The sequence below is a fragment of the Otolemur garnettii genome, unplaced genomic scaffold (assembly GCF_000181295.1).
Source record: "Otolemur garnettii isolate 467f Iridium unplaced genomic scaffold, OtoGar3 scaffold00001, whole genome shotgun sequence".
Lineage (NCBI taxonomy): Eukaryota > Metazoa > Chordata > Mammalia > Primates > Galagidae > Otolemur > Otolemur garnettii.
This window is the reverse complement of record NW_003852396.1, coordinates 3,565,319-3,584,081: the sequence shown is the minus strand read 5'-3', so window position 1 is coordinate 3,584,081 and position 18,763 is coordinate 3,565,319.

Genomic DNA, 18,763 nt, shown 5'->3' with positions numbered 1-18,763 from the left:
TGACATAATGACTAAGCAAATGACATGAAGTCTATGTTAACCAGCTTGATGAAAGTATTTCAGATTGTATATGAAAACACTACACTGTACCCCATGTTTGCATTAATGTATACAGCTATCATTTAATAAAAAAAATTAAATAAAAAGAAAGATAGATCCCAAATATAGCTGGAAGAAGGAGAGAAGTGGAGGGGTAGTGAGGGGAGGGAGAAAGTTTGAGAGAGGGATGGTAAACCATGGGACCACACCTATGTAGCCTATTGTAAGGGTACAAATCAAATTATCAAGTATAGAACATAAATGTCATAACACAATAATTAAGTAAATGAGGTGAAAGCTATATTAATAATTGATATAAATACACCAAATTGCATTAAAAAATCAACATATTGTACCCCACAAATGCATAAATGTATTCATGATGTATGTGTATATGACTTAATACAAGTAAAAAATAAATAAATAAATAAATAAATTACAAGTCACCATTACATGGTAAATGTTAAAGTAAAGAGAGTAGGTAAATGAGCTTAGCTAGGAAGTAAATGTGGTTGAAAAAAAAGAACATGACCAGTCCTGCAGCTTTCCACCACTTGAAGTTGTAGGAAATGGAAAAAAAGTTAGCAAAGATTGAGAAGGTGCCACTACTCAAGTGAAAAGGAAATTTGAGACAGTGTATTATAGCTGAGGTTAAGTGAATAAAAGGAAGGGTTACATAAAGAAGTGGAGAGCTGGGCTAGAGATGAAATAAGATGCAGACTGATTACTGTTAAAAAAATACATATGCTGTATTTTAAACCACTAAATTTGCTTTCTGTCTTTCCTTGTCCAGGGTTATGACCTCAGAAGAAACAATTAACATATGATGATCATGTTACTATAAAAGTAATTTTCTGTTTCAGAAAATGAACTAATATGTTCATTAGTGTGAACATATTTAGTTGATTGAAAGGGATGAGGAAATACAGGCATAACTTTTTGTAATAGGTTGAGTCTATAGAAGCTACCTTTCATAGGAGATAACAAAGTTCACAAAAGACTTCATATCCATAACTCAGACACACTGGAATTAGAATAGGTGCTCCACATGGGTAATATAAATCATTATAAATGTATAAGTTTAGGTATATTGAAAAACATTGTGCTTTGAGTATGTCAATAAAGGAACATACTGAAATTTGATCTATATGGACTACTATTTTCCCTCTTAGGAAAGTGCAGCTATATAGGAATGAACAATTTAATACTGTTTCTGTAATTAAAATTCTAATATAACAAATTAGTCCATAAGAAATAAAGTATGGTTTTTGACCTAGCACAGTTTAAATAGAGATGTTCTTGAAGTAATTTAGGATTTTATTACTGCCTCTTAAGCTCTAAGTTGCTGCTACCCTGTCTGAAGAAATTCAACCTTCAATATCTGGTAAATGCTGAAAGATATTTTGAAACATATTGACAAGAGTAAAGCTATATGCTGCATAGGGTGAAAACGCAGAAAATTTTCTACTTGTTCTGGGAGAGACAAGTATGAATTAATTAGTTTGCTTCTTCTTTGTTAAAAAAATAAGTTGAGTCAACAATAGAATTTATAAATTCTTTTAACAATTATGTACCAGACTTTTGTCATGTTTCAGATATTTTACTATGCTTGTCGTCAGACTTGGGCTTGAAATAGTATGTAAAATAGGAATCCTTATTATTAACTTGACTCTAATAAAGAATAGATATGACCTAGAGACAAGATTAGAATACTTATGGAATTAATTACTGTTATATCTGTTTCTCTTCATTGAGTCCGTCCTAAAAGGCAGTCACTGGTAGATGTCTTATATATATATATATCACCTCATTGCATCATTACAACAATCCTGGAAGATAATTACTCTCACTTATAAATGAGAAACTAAGGCTTTGTGATTTTAATGAGGTCATTTAGCCAATACATTAAAGCGTTTCAATAAGGTGGAAATGATGATTTTGTCAAAGCTGCTTAGAGTTCTACCAAAAGTAAAACATAAATGTTTGAATTTGAAAAGACAGTAGTCACCAGTAACTTGAAAAAATGTTTCTCAAGTCAATTGTTGGTGCAGTTTATAAGAATGCTACATTTAGAGTCAAGATAGTAGCCATTGGTGTGCTTAAATGGTGATGTAAGAAATGAATATGAAATTCACTGAAGACATTTACTGACAGAATAGGACATGGAGACTTAGAAGCAGTAAATATAAACAATTTTTGTGGAGTTTGTCTGTAAGATGGAACAGATAATTAATTGGCCAATTACCTAAAAATAATAGGTCGAGGTAGTGTTTTATTTGGTGGGATAATTACTTTGTGTTTATGCTCAATTTAAAGTGTGCAATACACAGGAAAAATAATAATCATAAAGAAAAGGAGATAACTGCAAAAATAATTTTTTCTGTAACAAGTTGCAATGTGATATAGCAAATAATTTCAAATGTGAACTTGAGAGGTAGAACAGTTTTAACTTTGGAAAAGGAGAAAAATCCAACTACATGGAAATATAGCTTACCAAAACAAAGATAGCGTATTAATAAACAATTATATTGCATTTTTTTTAGAAAAGAGCCAATATCATTTAGAGTGAGATACCAGAGAGATTTTTAATTTTTTTATTTTTATAGATTTAGGGGGTATGAGTTCAGTTTTGTTGTATGAATATATTGTGGAGTGCTGATTCTGGTCACTCATCACCCAAATAGTGTGCCCTGTGCACAGTAGATTTTACAAACCCTTATCACCCACTCTGCCGTCATGTGGAGTTTCCAATGTCTATTATTCTGCTCTATACGACTATCTGTATTTGTTGTTTATCACCCACTTATAAGTAAGAACATGTGGCCTGTGATTTTCTATTCCTGAGTTACTTCATTTAGGATAACAGCCTCTTGTTCCGCCCAAGTTGCTAAAAGGATGTTACATTGTATTTCATTCTTTTTAAATGATGAATACTCTTCTATGTATATACATATCACATTTTCTTTATTCAATCACATTTAGTAAATACTTAGTTTGATTCCATAATTTTAGTACTGTGAATAGTGTTGCAATACATATGTGAGAGTAAGGATCGTTGATTTAATGATTTATTTTCCTTTGTGTAGATATACAATAGTCAAACTGCCATATTGAATGGTAGTTTGTTTTTAATTCTTTGAGAATTCTCCATACTGTTTGTTTTCCATAGAAGTTTATTAATTTACCTTCCCACCAACATGTCATGAGCATTCTCTTTACTCTGCATCCTTGCCACTACGTATTAGTTTTTGACTTTTTAATAAGAGCCATTCTTAATGGAGTAAGATGGTATCTCATTATGGTTTTAATTTGCAATACTCTGATGATTAGTAATGTTGAACATTTTTGTATGTTTGTTTGCCATAAATAAACCAATGAGGGTTACAGAGGATTAGCTCAGGGAGCTCACTTGAATATAGCTTTAAAAATTTAGTCAGCATAGTTATGTGTTCTTACAAATGCTTTCATATGAGTTGATGGGAGCCTGGTTGCTGTGTTCTACAATTTACTTTAGATTTTTAGTTTAAATAAGCTGTTCTTTTTTTTTGAAATTAAAAACAATTTTCAATGTAAATAATCCATTTTTTATTAAGTCATATATACATAGATCATAAATACATTTATGTCTTTGTGGGTTTCAATGTGTTGATTATTTGTACAAATTGGAGTGCTTACATCCTACTAATTAACATAGCTTTCACCTCATTTACTTAATCACAGTGTTAAGACATTTGTGTTCTATACTTGATAGATTTGACTTGTACCCTTGCAATATGCTCCATAGGTGTGGTCCAATCATTAATCCTTCCTCTATTGAACCACCCTGCTCCCTTCCCACCCTCTTGCCCTTCCCTCCTTCATCCTAGGCTATAGTTCTGATTCATCTTTCGCATGAAAGTGTGAGTGAATGGAAAAATATATATCCAATGTACTCACTGCTGCTATGAAACCAATAAGCTGTTCTTATAAGAAGAGAAAGGGATCTGTGAAGAAAGAACATTTTGAATTAAATGGGTGTAGTAATAAACTATAAAACTCAAGATTTAAGGTTTTTATATTTAAAGGATAGAAGAGAGAACATAACATAATTGTAGATAATGACTGAACATTTCCAAGATTAAAAAAAAAAAAAAACAAAAAACAAAGGCATGGAGAAAACAAGAAAAAGATAGGTTGAAAATTAGATGTTAATAAGAAAATGAGATGCTTAAAATATGATTTCTAGAAGTGCAATATTTATATTTATTGTCAGTGAATATAAAATGACTAGAAGAAGAGACACAAGGTTGGCGGCGCCTGTGACTCACAGGAGTAAGGTGCCAGCCCCATATGCTGGAGGTGGCAGGTTCAAATCCAGCCCCAGCCAAAAAATGCAAAAAAAAAAAAAAAAAAAAAAAGACAAAAAAAGAAGAAAGACTAGGTAAGGTGAAGTAACGAAAAAGGTCTTTAGAAATGATGAGTTAAAATAATGATATAAAAAAACAGACACCAAGGTATCTTGGTTTATCTTCTCCAAGGATGTTAAAATCACGATGAATGATTGCATCCCAACTGAGTATTTTAGAGGAAAAGAGAAAAATAAAAATATATAAGTGGACAATAAAAAGGGTGAAGAGATATGAAGACTAATTTGCACATCTGCTACATGAAATATAATGTGAAGTAAAAAGCTGTAAATACCATGTTGAGAATGTGATCCATTGTGTTAAGTGGACAGCCTGGATTCGGTTATATAAGACCTAGATAATGGGTGAATAACTGCAGAAGATTTTACAGACAGTATATTATGAGTTTCTGAAGACATGTAATTATTCTTGATGTGTGTATCCCCAGATACATAGATAATAGTGTCTGGTAAGAGGATAAATCAAGCTATACAGTGGTGTAAGATAGTGGTGATAACATGGGAGGTTTATAGTTACAAAGGCAACCTATATAGGAAGGTATCAGTATGTAAGGGTAGTCTGAATAATGTCTTGGAAGAATTAATTGATTCCAGTCCTCTAGCTGTGCTTTTTGATGAATAGTTTTTGCTAAGGCAGAAGCAAAGCAGACACTGCGGCAGGTGGGTAGATGTGGTAAGATAGGAAACCAAGACCTGAAACTAGGGAATAGAAATGTTGTACAGAGAAAGGCAAAGCCCACATCACGCAATGTGAAAGTGAGACCAACAGTACCTCGGGCTCAATATTTGTTCCCAAGTAATTTCCCAAAAGTTGTCTGGCTTAAGTATAAAATTTACTTGCAACATTGGCAATGAACTTGCTCCCACATATGGAGGGGCTCATCACTACACCATGGTTGTCTAGGTTTCCTCCCCCTTTTTATCTTTATTATGGACAGAATGGTTTTTGGGGGACATAAAATAAAAAAGAAGAAGAAACTTATGTGATTCAATTTCCATTTTCTTCTCTTTTGCCCTTTTACTAAACTCTTCCTCTAGATAATTCATGATACATTACACATAATCTTGTTAATTTGCCTTGTGGCAGGTTTCTTTTTTAACATCAATGTATTGTTAAAATATGTATTGTTAGCAGTTATGCTATGGTATATACCAAAATCATCATACAAACCTAATGATTCTAATTTAGTAGTCTTTTTAAAACATTTTCCTAGAAATTTTAACTCTTTTAAAGAGAAACAGACATCACTCAATTCATGGGAGATTGACTTCAGTATCTACTATGGATTTCAAACTTGTGGGTATTAAATCTGTTAAATTAGTTCTATGCATCAAAGGGTTCCACATATGCAATTTTGACCAACTACCTATTGAAAATGTGTATTTGATCCATGGTTCTTTGACTCTCTGATGCAGAACCACAAATATCAGATTCAAAAATGACAGAATATACATTCTTATCAGTTGATGATGGATTGTCTAAGATTGTTTATGTCTTATGCCACAAAATAAATCTCAGTAAAATCAGAAAAATCCAGATTATGCCCTATATTTTATCAGACCACAATGGAATAAAACTAGAAGTCAATTCCAAGAGAAAGTATCACATCTACATTAAGTTGTGGGAATTAAACCACATGTTGATGAACAATCCTTGAGTCAATAATGACATTACGATGTAAAGGATTCCTTGAACTGAGAGGCAAAGGGGACACAACATTAAAAATCTATGTGCTACAACAAAAGTAATAACAAGAAAAAATTTTTAGCCTTAAATGCTTACTTACATTAAAAGACAGAAAGGTCATTAATTAACACCTAACTTCACATCTCAAGGTACTAGGAAAAGAAGAAGAAATCCAACTAAAGAAAAGAAATAATAAAGGAAATAATAAAGGTCAGAGCAGAATTAACCAATATGAAAACCAAAAAAAAAATAAATACTAAGAATCAATAAAACAAAAAGGTTTTTCATTGAAAGATTAACAAAATTGATAGATGTTTACCTAGATTAAATAGAAATAAACAATGAAATACTCAGATAACCTGATCAGAAATGAAAAAGGACATATTACAACTGATACCACAGAAATACAAAATCTCCTTTGTGACTACTACAAAAACCTCTATACACACAAAGTAGAAAATCTCAATCTAATGGATACATGTTTTTTTTTTTTGAAATATACAATCTCCCATGTTCAAGTCAGGAGGAAATAGCAATACTGGTCAGACCAGCAACAAGTAACAAGTTTGAAAGTGTAATAAAAAAATCTCAGTGAGTAAGATGCTGGCAGGGTGTCAGGTTTAAGACCGGTCCCAGCCAAACTGCAACAAAAAAATACCCAGGTATTCTGGCAGGTGCCTGTCGTCGCAGCTATTCAAGGAGGCTGAGGCAAGAGAATAGCCTAAGCCCAGGAGTTGAAGGTTGCTGTGAGCTGTGATGCCACTGCACACAACCAAGGGCAAAAAAATGAGACTCTGTCTCTAAAAAACAAACAAACAAACAAAAATCTCTCAATGACAACAGCAAAGCTGTTGAATTAGAATGAGACCAGTCCTACAGAGAAGAACTGGTGTTCATTTTCTGAAATAGGTTCCATAACATCAAGAAGGAAGGAATTTTCTCTACCTCATTCTTAAAACCAGTATCATATTGTCAACAAAGCCCCAAAATGATAGACCAAAAATGAAAACTACTTAGACCAATGCCCCTTAGAAATATAGGTATAAAAATCTGCAACAAAATATCAAACCAAATTCAATAGTACATCAGAAAATTAATCCACCATGATCAAACAGAATTCATCCTAGCAAGACAAAGATGGTTCAATATAGGCAAATCCATAAATCAACTCACTGCATAGTGGGTCAAAGGCTATTGGATCATCTCAGTAGGTTCAGGAAAAACATCTAGCACCCATTCATGATAAAAACCCTCAACAAACACCCCGGCCCAACCAGAACCAAAAAATAGCCAGGCATTGTGGTGGGCACCTGTGGTCCCAGCTACTTGGGAGGCTGAGGCAAGAGAATCGCTTAAGCCCAGGAGTTGAAGGTTGCCATGAGCTGTGTGATGCCATGGCACTCTACCAAGGGCAAGAAAGTGAGACTCTGTCTCTACCAAAAAAAAAAAAAAAAAAAAAGTCATCTGGTTCTCACCAGAACAAGATAAGGATGTCCACTGTCATCACATCTATTCAACATAGTACTAGAATCCTAGCTAGGGCAAGTAGGAAAGAAAAAGAAATAAAGGGCATTCAAATCATGAAAGAGGGGTATCCAACCTTCCCTATTTGCCAATGTTATGATCTTAAACCCTGAAATCTCTGCCAAAAGACTCCTAGAATTGACAAAGTAATTCAATAACATCATAGGGTATAGTACCAATGTACACAAATCAGTATTATTTCTGCATATCAATAACAGTCAAGCTGAGAGTCAAGGATACAGAGTTATTTAAAATAGTTAAATAATTTAGTTTAAAATACCTACAAATATCCTAACCAAGGAGATGAAAAGTCTCTATAAGGAGAACTAAGAAACACTGATGAAAATGAGTCACAAATGACACAAACAGAAAAATATCCCATGTTGTTGCATTGACATAATCAACTTTGTTAAAAGTTCATATTGGCAAAATGATTTATATACTTAACACAATTTCTGTCAAAATTCCAACATTGTGCCTCATGAATAAAAAAGTTCTAAACTCTATGTGGAACCAAAGAAGTGCACAAATGGCCAAGAAATCCTGTGCAAAAGGAATAAATATGGAAGTATCACATTACCTAACTTTAAATTATATTTCAAGGTTATAGTAACCAAAACATCGTGGCACTGGTATAAAGGTAGACACACAGATCAAAGACCAGAATACAAAAGCCAGAAATAAAACAATATAGCTATGTCCAACTGATTTTTATTAAGGCAGACACAAGCACACACTAGGAAAGGACACCCTATCAATAAAGGGTGCTTGAAAAGCTGGATACCCACATGCAAAAGAATGAAAATCCCTGTCACAACCATGTGTAAAAATTAACTCAAGATAGATTAAAATCTTACATATAAGACCTGAGACCATAAAAATTCCAGAAGAAAACATGAGGAAAACTTTTCTAGGCAATGTTAGCCTTAGGCAAAGAATTGATAAGACCCCCAAAACCAAATATATCAAGAACAGAAATAAACAAATTAGGCATAATTGAATTAATAACTTTCTGCACAGCAAAGGAGATCATCAACAGAGTACACAGGGAACTCTACAAGATGGGAGAAAATATTTACAAATTATATATCCAACATAGGGCTAATAGCCAAAATTTACAAAGAACTCAAATCAGTAATATATAAAAAAAAAATCAAAAAGTGAGCAAAACTTGAACAGAATCATCTTGAAAGAAGATAAATGGCCAAAGAAAATGAAAAATTCTCAACATCTTTAATTACAATGAAATGCAAATTAAAGCCACAATAGATACCACCTTAGCTCTATCAGAATTGCCATTATTAGAAAGTCAAAAAACAATAGATGTTAGTGAAGTTATAGTAAAAAGGGAATGCTTATACACTGTAGATTGAACCTAAAGTTATACAAATGCTAAGGAAAACAGTATGGAGATTCCTAAAAGAGCTAAAAGTAGGCGTTCCATTTGCTCTAACAATTCTTGGTAGCTATCTAAAGGAAAATAAGTCATTTTATTAAAGAAAAGACACCAGTGTCCAAATGTTTATCACAGCACAATTTACATTAGATATGGATTCAATCTCAGTGCCCATAAACTGATGAATGAATAAAGAAAATATGGCAATGTATATGTGTATGTGTGTGTGTTTATGTGTATGAATCTTGACAATTAAGTTCATGACTCAGCCTAGAAAAAGGACTACATACCTTATTGCTGAATATCACTATGGTCACTTTGGGAAGATTCCTCTTGGGAAGCTATGCACCAGCACCAATGCCTAGTCTATTCTCCAGTGAAATTTTGGAGCTATTTTTCTGGAATGGCCATCAGAGCTCTTAATGCACCACACTTGAGATTGAGAATGTCATCTGAATGTCTTCTCTTTGATATTTTCTTTATTTTGGGGTATATAAAAAAGTGATTAGGGACCAGATCAGGTGAGTAGGGAGAATGTTCCAATACAGTTGTTTTTCACTGGCTAAAAACTCTGTCACAGATAGTGTCATGTCTGTGACAGAGTTTTTAGCCAGTAAAAAAATAACTGTATTGGAACAGTCTCGGAAGTTCATGAATTTAATTGTCAGACTGTATCGTATGCATCATACACACACATATATACACATACATACACACATACATGTATACTTACACACATACTCAGCCATAATAAGGAACGAAATAATGTGTTCTGCAGCAACTTGGATGGAACTAGACCATTATTATAAGTGAAGTATCTCAGGAATAGAAATATAGATGCTTCATGTTTTCATTTATAATCAAGATGTAAACGAAAGATGTATGTGGTCATGAAGAGCAAAAATAGATGCAGGAAAGTGAGAATGAGGTGCTGAGGTATAGAAATCTACTAAGTCTAATGTATACTGCTCTGGTGATGGATACACTGAAATCCCTGACTTCAGCATGATATAATTCATTCAAGTTAAAATAAAACAAAAAATCCCCCAAACTTGTACCCCCTTCTTAAATAAATGAAATAGACAGAAGAAACAAAAACAAAAACAAAATAACTTTTTTTTTTTTGAGATAGATTGAGAGTCTCACTTTGTCACCCTCAGTAGAATGCTGTGGCATCAGATGACATGATTAATGAAAGACAGTTTTTTTTTCTTGTTGTTGTATTGTTTTATTCCGTGTATGTATGTTTTCAGAACCAATATAGTCACTTGTGTTTAAAAATAAAAAAAGCAAAAACTAAGAAACAAAGCAGAGAAATGTCATGAAGGGAGGTTCCAGCCAAAAATAGCTGACAAAAACTATCATGAAAGACTCTTCAAAGACCACAACTTTGTTCAAAAGCATCAAAGGTTTGTACAAACATCAACAAAACAATTCTGTGAAGACATGGGTCCTGAAACTGCCTATCCAATTGGACTGATATCACACTTGTTAAAGTTCCTTGTAGTAAAAGAAAAATATCACAAGACATATATGTAATCCTTCTCAATTTGTTGAAAATATTTTGTCTACCTTTACCTCCCAGAATATGTTCATAGTTCACTATGGCACATACATACCCATTGGAATGTCTATTCCTGAAACAAGAACATTTTCTTTTCGAGAGTCTCCCTATTCATTTGTTATTTAGGATGAAATTTTCTTTCTATTCTTTTCATTGAGTTTCAGCATCCAAAGTATTTTATATGTTTTTCTGCTTGAAAGTCATGAAAAAAATAATAATTTTTTATAAGTAAATATTTTTGTAAATAATTTGCATTATAATAACTGGATTTATTTTAAAATGTGAAAGCTCAAAAATAACATAAAATTTACATTTAAAATAAAGTACATAAAATTTATTAAAGTATAAATCTCAGACAAAATGAACTTCAGACGTATAAGAGGATCCAAAATTCATTATGTTTTATAAATTTTGAGAAAATTTGAAAGCATTCAGAGTTTTATTATTTGACTGAATGACCCTAGTTGGCCTTAAAATAAGCATGTAGGTTATGTGTTATGGTTAAGATTGCACATGTATTGGTAGACATGCATAGGTTTGAGTTTCACAATTTATATATTTACAAAAACATTAAAATGCATATACAGCAATAATATTGCTCAATGATATTGCTCACAGTGAACAATATCACTCAATGATATTGCTCATAGTGAACAATTACATCTGTGCCTAATTCTGTGTTGGATAGCTTGATAACAATCCTGATAGAAAATTTAGTGTTCACATTGGACCCTCCACTTAATGTTATGTGTTGGAAGTAATAGTTCTTCCAGTGTTAGCTTTTTTATCAGCTTCCTACCATTCTGCATTGAGTATATTACTGCCCTCTGGGTTTTATTATGTATTAAACCAGGAGATCCAAGAGTATCCTCTATTCTTTTCATTTGACAATGTTTTTTACTTTTTTTTTAAAATTAAATCATAGCTGCGTACATTAATGCAGTCATGGGGTACAATGTGCTGGTTTTATATACACTTTGAAATATTTTCATCGAACTGGTTAACATAGTGTTCACTTTTACCTTGTTAATATGTAGGGTCTATACAAATTTGGAAAGTTAAAGTTCTCAAGCAACACAGAACTTGGAACTTAAAAACATACATATACACACATACTTTAGCACATATATATGCATATATATGTGCATACATACATACATACAAAAAGAGAAGGGCAGAGAAAATGATTGTACCTAAATTTTTATATTTTATTCCAAAACTCCTTTGAATTTGACAACTTTGTCTAATGTATCTTACCAAATAAATTACAGTTTTGCAAAACATTTCATTAAATGATTATGGGTGCCATTACACCAGCTTTCTGTTATTGTTATTAATTTCCTAATGAGAAAACTAAACTTTAAGTTAATTAACTTGTAGGAAACAAAGAAAGATACAAGAACTAGGTCAGACTTACTTTTTGCCTAAGTTAAAATTTGTGGTTTATTATAAAATATTTTTAAACATAAAAATGATCTGGATTGCAGTATATCTATTAACTAACTCACTTTTGCAGTTGAAGTTCTAATAGTTTCATCAATTAGTTTTTTTATTATTATTTTCATGAAGTTTTACACTGAAAAATTAAAAAAAATGTGTTTTATAACTTAAAATGTGAATTTGTTTTGTCAGTTATTCGCATATCACATATATGGATGTGAAAAGATAGTGAGTCACTATTAATAAATACAAAGTGCTTAAAAAAGGAAAAGTTGAGTCCCAGTTCTCATATTCATGTAGGATAACCCACATATCTTCATAATGCTTTTCACTTCAAACATCTGGTACCACTTAGTCTGAGAAAGTGAAGCACTGAAAACAGATTCTTAATTGTTATAATTAAAAATATAAAGCAACAAGGTATTTAGTCATGGGATCAATAAAATGTTATTTTTATAAATTAAAGTTTTAAATGCCATGTTTTCAAAATGTAGGAATTTTTAACATCATTTTTATTCTTTTTAAAAAATATATTGTACTCTAGTCTCCAGTGAACCACTTCACTAAAGAAAAAGTGTTTGAGAGAATTGAATACAGTCTTGTTTAAAAATAGCCCAAGAAACCATTTAAAAGTTCCAACCACTAAAAAAGAGGATCACAATTAATTAATTGACTAATCAACTAATTTATTAGAAAAGGTAAACCTATTTTACTTAAAGATAAATTTTGAAGACCATATCATGTTTCATAGTTAGTAGATAACAATGTATATATTTGAATCAAAATATTGAAGCTACAAAATTAAAAGTGTACTATAGAAATTATTTTGAGGAAATAAAAAGATTTATAATTTCATAATTTTTAATTAAAAATCATTCCCAAGAATTAGTTTCACCTATTGTATTGACTCATTTCAAATAACTAGACTAATTTGTTTCTAGGAAACAGTTTTAATATGAGAATATAAAATATATAACTAGAAATGGCATATATATTTAATATCTATGCAGAAAACATTATGCTTGATCTTTTATTATTTAACTTTTTTACTGAGATAAGAGTAATTTAATTTTAATCTTTTGCTAAAAAAATTGTTGGTACAAAGAACCATTGAATCTGTAGATTACTTTGGGAAGTATAGATATTTTAACCATATTGATTCTTCCCAGCCAAGACCATGTTTTTTCTTCCATTTGTTAATATCTTCTGCTATTTCTTTTCTTAGGGTTTCATAATTTTCTTTATAGAGTTGCTTCACCTCTTTCATTAGTTATAGTCCTAGATATTTCACTTTCTTTGGAGCTACTGTGAAGGGGATTTTGTCCTTAATTAGACTCTCATCCTGGTTGTTATTGGCGTATGTAAAGGCTCCTGATTGTGGACATTGATTTTATATCCTGAGATGTTACTGTATTTTTTGATGAACTCCAGGAGTGTTGTGGTTGTGTCTTTGGGGTTCTATAAGCATAAGGTCATGTAGTCAGCAAAGAGGGAAAGTTTTATCTCTTCTGCTTCCATTTGGATGCCCTTTATTTTCTTCTCTTGCCTGATTGTATTGGCTAGAACTTCCGGGAGTATGTTGAATAGTAATGGTGACAGAGGACATCCTTGTCTGGTTCCAGTTCTAAGTGGAAAAGCTTTCAGTTTTACTCCATTCAGTAAAATATTAGCTGTGGGTTTGTCATAGATGGCTTTGATCAGTTTAAAAAATGTGTCACCCATGCCTATATGCTTTAGGGTTTTAGTTAGAAAAGGATGCTGGATTTTAGTGAATGCTTTCTCTGCTTCTATCAAGAGGATCATATGGTCTTTGTTTGTTGCTTCTGTTGATACAGTAAATTACATTTATGGGCTTGTGTATGTTAAAACAGCCTTGCACCCCTGGGATGAAATCTACTTAATCATGATGTATGACTATTATGATGAGAAGATGTAATCTATTGGCTAGGAATTTGTTGAGAATTTCTGCCTCTATATTCATTAGTGACATTGATCTAATGTTCTCCTTTTTAGTTGGGTCTTTTGCAGTTTTGGTATCAGAGTGATGTTTGTCTGGTAGAAAATATTAAGAAAGATTCCTTCCACCTCAACCTTTTTTTTTTTTTTTTTTTTTTTTGCAGTTTTTGGCTGGGGCTGCTTTTGAACCCATTACCTCTGGTATATGGGGCTGGCACCCTACTCCTTTGAGCCACAGGCGCCACCCTCAACTTTTTTTGAATAATTTCTGCAGTATGGGTACAAGCTCTTCTTTGAAAATTTGATAGGATTCTCATGAGAAGCCATCTGGACCAGGGCATTTTTTTTTGTTGGGAGATTTTTTATTGTTTTTTTGTCTTCAGTGCTTGAAATTGGTCTATTCAAGAGATCTGTTTCTTCCTGGCTAAGTCTAGGGAGAGAGTGTGATTCCAAATATTGATCCATTTCCTTCACATTGTCAAATTTATGGGCATAGTTTCTTGTAGTATTCAGAGATAATCTCTTATATCTCTTTGGCATCTGCTGTTATTTCCCCTTTACCATTTCTGATTCAGGTTACTAGAGATTTTACTTTTATATTTCTAGTTAGTCTGGCCAAAAATTTCCCCATTTCATTTATTTTTTTCCAAAAAACCAACTCCTTATTTTGCTAATTTTCTGAATGTTTCTTTTGTTTTCAATTTCATTAACCTTTGATTTAATTTTAGCTATTTCTTTAATTCTGCCATGTTTAGGCTTAGAATGTTCTACCCTTTTCAATTCCATACATGGTTTGTGAGTTTTTTGATGCACTCTCTTTCTGTTTTCAGGATATAGACATCTAAAGTGATAAATTTTCCTCTCAGGACAGCTTTTGCTGTATCCACAGGTTTTGGTAGCTTGCATCTTCATTGTTGTTTTGCTCAATAAAGTTAGTTATATCCACTTTTTGTCTCTTCCTCAACCCAACTATCTTTCAGCATCAGGTTGTTTAATTTCCATGCCTTTGTGTGGGGTTGTATGTTTTTGTTGGTGTTGAGTCCCACCATTATTGCCTTGTGTTCTGAGAAGATACAAGGTAAAATTTCAATTCTTTTGATTTTTTTGAGGTTTGGTTTGTGTCCTAGGATGTGATCAAATTTGGAGAATGTTCCATGGGCTAATGAGAAGAATGTATATTCTTTAGCTTTGGGATGGAGCATTTCATGTGTGTCTATCTAGCCCATTTGTTCTAGGGTCACATTTAAGTCCCTTGTATCTTTGTTTAATTTCTATTTAAAGCTCTCCAGCTCTGTAAGAGGAGTGTTAAAGTCCCCTGTTATTATGGTGTTATGGCATATCATATTACTCAGACTAATTAAGTTCTATTTCAATTATCTGGGATCAATTAAGTTGTCATAAATATCTAAAATTGAAATGTCTTCTTGTATTTTTTTCTTAACCAATATGAAGTGTCCATGTTAGTCTTTTTTGAGTTTAGTTGCTTTAAATCCACTCATATCTGATAATAATATTGCAACCCTTCTTTTCTTCTCAATTCCATTTGCTTAAAAAATTGTCTTCTGGGCAGTGCCTGTGGCTCAGTGAGTAGGACCCTGGCCCCATATAATGAGGCTGATGGGTTCAAACCCAGCCCCAGCCAAACTGCAATGACAAAAAATAGCCAGACATTGTGGTGGGTACCTCTAGTCCCAGCTACTCGGGCAGCTGAGGCAAGAGAATTGCCTAAGTCCCTGAACTGGAGGTTGCTATGAACTGTGACACCACAATACTCTACCAAGAGTGATAAAGTGAGACTCTGTCTCTACAAAAAAAAAAAAAAAAAAAGTCTTTATATGTCAAGGCTAGGTGTGTCTCCTGCAGACAGCAAATAGATGGATTGCATTTTTTTTTATCCAGTCCCTTGCCTATGTCTTTTCAGTGGGCAATTCAAGCTATTAACCTTTATTGAGAGAATAGATAAGTGTCATGGAGTTCTATTCATTTAATTTTGTGAAAGTCTATTGCTTACTTTTATCTTTTTGTCATTGTGGAAGCTAGGTTTTGTCCTTTAGTTTGTAGGTGTGTGATTTGCTGGTGGTCTCTTGTGATGGTCAGCGAGTAGAATAGGTCTAAGTATTTCCTGTTGAGCTGGTATTGTTGTGGCAGACTTCCTTAATGTTTGAATATCAGTAAAAGATTTCATTTCTCCATCAATTTTAAAGCTTAGCTTAGTAGGATAAAGAATTCTGGGCTCAAAATTGTGTAGTTTAAGTAGATTAAAGATAGATGACCATTATCTTCCGGCTTGAAAAATTTCATTTGAGAAGTCCATAGTCACCCTGATGGATTTCCCCCATAGGTCAATTAGTGCTTAGTCCTGGCAGCTTGCAGAATCTTCTCTTTTGTCTTGACTTTACAGGTTCATGACAATGTGTCCTGGAGAAGCTCAATTTGAATTGAGATGACCTGGGGTCCTAAATCCCTCTAAAAGGAGTCTGTCAAAATTTTTGGTGATATTTGGAAAATTTTCATTATAATATCCTCTAGTAGGGCTTCCATGCCACTTGGGTGTTCTTTCTCTTCTGGGATACCTATAAGTCATGTGTTTGAACACTTCATAAAGTCCCATAATTCCGTCAGTGAATGTTCTGTTTCTTTCTCTTTTTTTCTGTCTCTTTAACTGCCTGAGTCAGCTCAAGATCTTTATCCTCTACCTCTGAGATTCTTTCTTCTACATGATCTAGTCTGTTATTGATACTTTCTACTGCATCTTTAACTTCTCTAATTGAGGGCTTGAATTCCTTCAGCTCCACTATATCCTTTCTATATTCTTCATGTCATTCATCTATTATTTTTTTCTGTTTTTGGATTTCCTTTTGGCTATTTTCCACTTTCTCAGCAATTTCCTTCATTGTTTTTACCACTCATGTTTTAAATTCCCCTTCTGTGTTAGTTTTGTGGAATTTTGGTTAAGTAAATGTTCTGGTTCCATCACCTGAATCCAGGCCTAAAAGTTACTGTGGAACTGCAGTAGTACCTCTATAGTTGATTCCCTCCCTACATTAACCACCTCCTTAAGTTAATTTTCATAGACCAGACATGCACCACATATATTCAATGCAAGTTCCTTATGTTGATCATCTTCATATTTTGAGCAGTTTGTTACAGTCCTATAGGTGGTCAACATAATAAAGTTCTTCTATAGATACTATCTTAAGAACAGCAGATACAGAATAAATTATTTTCAGCTTTTCTTTTCAGAGATGCTAACAAGCACATCACCTACACAACTTCAAACAAAACACATTTATCATATGATATAATTACTGAAAGTACTGAACTAGTGCTGTGATAAAAAATGCTTTGAGTTAACAAAAAAGGTTATTAGTTAATTCTATTTGAGATAAAGTCCTAGTCAGTAAATGCCTTATCATGGTGTGGATTATTGAGCTAAACCTTGAAAATTAACTATTTATCATATTTTTTTAATTATGTGGGAAAAAAGAGAAAAAAATTTATGCAGCAGAAATAGCATAACCAAATGCCCCCGATGAAAGAGGTCATGACTACTTTGATGATATTCTATGTTAAATAAAGAGGAGGTTATGGAAGAAGGTGAGGTTAGGACTGTAGGTGGAAGCTAGGCTGTACCATGCTGAATGTCTTTGCTATGTTTTGTTACTGTTAACAATTTTTTTTACAGATATAAGATTATTTTGCTCAGTTACAAAGCAAAATAAAGAACATTTGTGGAATTAATTTACATGTTTTATTTGTAGGACAGAACAAAGGGAGGAGAGGAATGAGAGAAGGAAGAAGAGAAATGAAGAAAGAAAATAAAGTTTATCAACAGATGAATGGATAAAGAAAGTATAAAACATATGCACATTGGAATATTACTCTGCTATCAAAAGGAATAAAACTTTGTCATTTGAAACAGCATGGATGGAACTAGAAGACATGATGTTAAGTGGAATAAGCCAGAAACAGAAAATTAAGTACTGAATGTTCTTACTCATATGTGGAAACACAAAAGAAAAAAAGCTGAAATTATGGAAGTGAAAAGTAGAACAGAGGATATTAGGACTTGCCAATGTTAGAAGAAAGTAGGGTTAGGTAAGGATTTGTTAAAGAATATCAAATTACAGCTAGTTAGGAGGAAAAAATTCTAATGTTGTATAACACTGTAGGATGAATATCATTAGGAATAATACATAGTTTCGAATAGCTAAAAAGAAAATAATGAATGTTCCTAACACCAAAAATGGTTAAGTGTTTAAGATGAAATGTATGTTAATTACTCTGATATGATCATTATACATACTATGTCTCGAAAGATTGCTATGTACCCCGTAAATAGGTGAGGTTATTATATGTCAATTCAAAAAAGAAGGAGGGAACAGAGAGAAGGGAAAGGAGTGGAAGAGATCTGGTTTCATCTCTTTTAACAAAATGCCCCCAATGGCACTTCAAATCTATAGAACTAGTGATACAACTTAATTTGTAATTTACTGTGTTTAGCCTTATCAACATATCTTAATCATGGCCTCATTTTCAGCTAAATTGGTATAATTGGGGTCCTTCCTAAAGTAGCAGCTCAACTTCATTTCAAAACTAGAATATAATGAAATAAAAAATAGGAAGGGAAGGGGAATGAAGGGGAGGGAAGGAAAGGGAAGGGAAGGGGAGGGAAGGGGATGAGATTGAAGAGATCTGGTTTCATATCTTGGCTTGACTATTTACTAATTGTATAGTCCTCAGTAAGTAACT